Here is a 2,500-nt window from a genome sequence, read left to right as displayed (position 1 = left end):
GATCATATGTATATATGGTCAGCCTCTAGGGCATTATGCTGCTTGCTAGGGCAATGTCCCTGTCCCTTGCCTCTGCCATTCATGAACGGCCTTTAAACTTTCAAACTGTCCTTAATGCTCTATTTTTTTCCTTTTTTCCTGGGGAGTTTTTCTCTTCGGTGTCGTTTGTTTGTTGTGTACAGCTTTATGTCCTTTTGATATTTAAACATTTCCTTAAAGGAAATCCGTTAATAAAGAGAAAGTTAATTTCATGAATATTTTGATTTTCTTGATTCCTCGGGCCAGCATAATTCTTCGGGTCATTTTCTATTCGTGGCAACTACATTTCGCAAGAGTCCTTCATAGGATTTTACAGGTTACAGTCCCAGTTTCATCAGAATAGATGCTCACCAGAACGTTCTCCAATGGCCTTCCCAGTAAACAGCTTAAACTCACGCTCATGGGCAGGGATCGATCTGCTGCCATGCGAATGCTAGGCGAACTTTACCACTGTGCGAGCAAGGAGGCTAGTTTACTATGAATAAAAAAACAGCATTATCGAGGATGCTTTTTCGTAGCAAAATCGTTTATAAGACAAAATCCAATGATTGCGACTTGCGTTTACTTTTGTTTCATACATAACTTAAAAAATGGTGGAAAAAATAAAGAAAAAGGGAAATACTAATTGATATCTTTCATATCTGAAACTAAAATGCCTTTTAATATGTTGCATGATTATAGTGGATTTTATCATCCAGTAATTGCACCTGAGATCTGTCATTAAAATCATATTTCCATGATTTTTGACGAGCTCTCGCGAGTGAATCGTGTTTCATACAAAAAATTCAGGTAATCATGACTTCTTTTTACTTTATCATGCATAGCTAAGGCATTGAGGAACACAAAAGTAAGGAGAGAATGCCAATACGTATTCGTTAATTTGGCAGGGCTCGCTGGAACTGATTTAGGCCGTATTCCAATATACAGTATATATATATATATATATATATATATATATATATATATATATATATATATATATGTGTGTGTGTGTGTGTGTGTGTGTGTGCGTGTGTGTATATGTATATGTATATATATATATATATATATATATATATATATATATATATATATATATATATATATATACTGTATATAAATGTGATATTTTTAATGTCGAGGCTTGGTAGAGTCCAGTTGAAAGTTTCTCTCTTGGGAAATGTGAAGAGCATGCCCGAACCATCTCCATCTACCCCTCACCATGATCTCATCCACATATGGCACTCGAGTAAGCTCTCTTAGTTTCATTTCTAATTTTGTTCTGCCATTCAACTCCCAATATTCTTCTGAAGGCTTTGTTCTCAAATCTACAAAATCTGTTGGATATTGTTTCGTTGTCATACCACGACTCATGTCCATACAGTAACACCGATCTCACTAAACTAATGCATAACCTGATTTTTATATGCAATTTCAGGCGATTTGATTTCCAAATTTTACTTAATCTAGCTATTGTCTGATTTGCTTCTTTCAATCTTTCATCAAACTCAAATTCTAAAGATCCTATATTAGAGATCATAGTTCCTAAATATTTAGATGATTCCACCTCATTAATCCTTTCTCCTTCCAATGATAATTCATCTTCTATTGCATATTCCATTCTCACGATCTGTCTTTTTTTTCTATTTATCTTGAATCCAACCTTATGTGATATTTCATACATTCTGGTAAGCAAGCTTTGCAAGTCCTGCAGTTTTCTGCTAATAAGAACCGCGTCATCAGTATACTTTAGGTCAGCTAATATCCTCTTACCAATCCAGTCCAATCCTTTTTCACTATCCCCAATTGTTCAATGCATTACAAAATCCTCGAGAAGAATAAACAACATAGGTGACAACATATTCCCTTGGAGTACTAAACTGGTCACTGGAAATTCATTTGATAAGACTCCATTAACATTAACTTTGCACTTACTATACTCAAGAACAGACTTAATCAAATTTACATATTTAAGAGGAATTCCATAATAACGTAGGACTCCCCACAAAATTGGCCGGTGCACGCTATCAAAGGCTTTTTCATAGTCCACAAATGCCATCAAAAGCATTTCTATATTCTACGCATTGCCTCTCAGTGAAAATTTGGTCCGTACAACTTGTACCTTTTCTAATTCCTGCTTGTTCATCTCTCACCCTTTTATCAATCTATCTCTCAAGTCTCTTAAAATGAGCATACTATATATTTTCATGACATTTGGCGGAAGTGTTATGCCCCTGTAAATTTTGCAATCAGTCAGTATGAATCAAACGGTGGAAAGGCAAAATGTTGTTATAAGCTCCCCTTATAAGATAAAGAGCAAGTGTCTGGCTAATATACATACATATATATATATATATATATATATATATATATATATATATATATATATATATATATATATATATATATATATATATATATATATATATATATATATATATATATGTTTTTTTTTTCGGTAAAGCTGCCTTGTCAGACGTAT

Source organism: Palaemon carinicauda, chromosome 38 (assembly GCF_036898095.1).
Source record: "Palaemon carinicauda isolate YSFRI2023 chromosome 38, ASM3689809v2, whole genome shotgun sequence".
Lineage (NCBI taxonomy): Eukaryota > Metazoa > Arthropoda > Malacostraca > Decapoda > Palaemonidae > Palaemon > Palaemon carinicauda.
The sequence above is the reverse complement of the archived record's forward strand: the minus strand, read 5'-3'. Positions refer to the sequence as shown.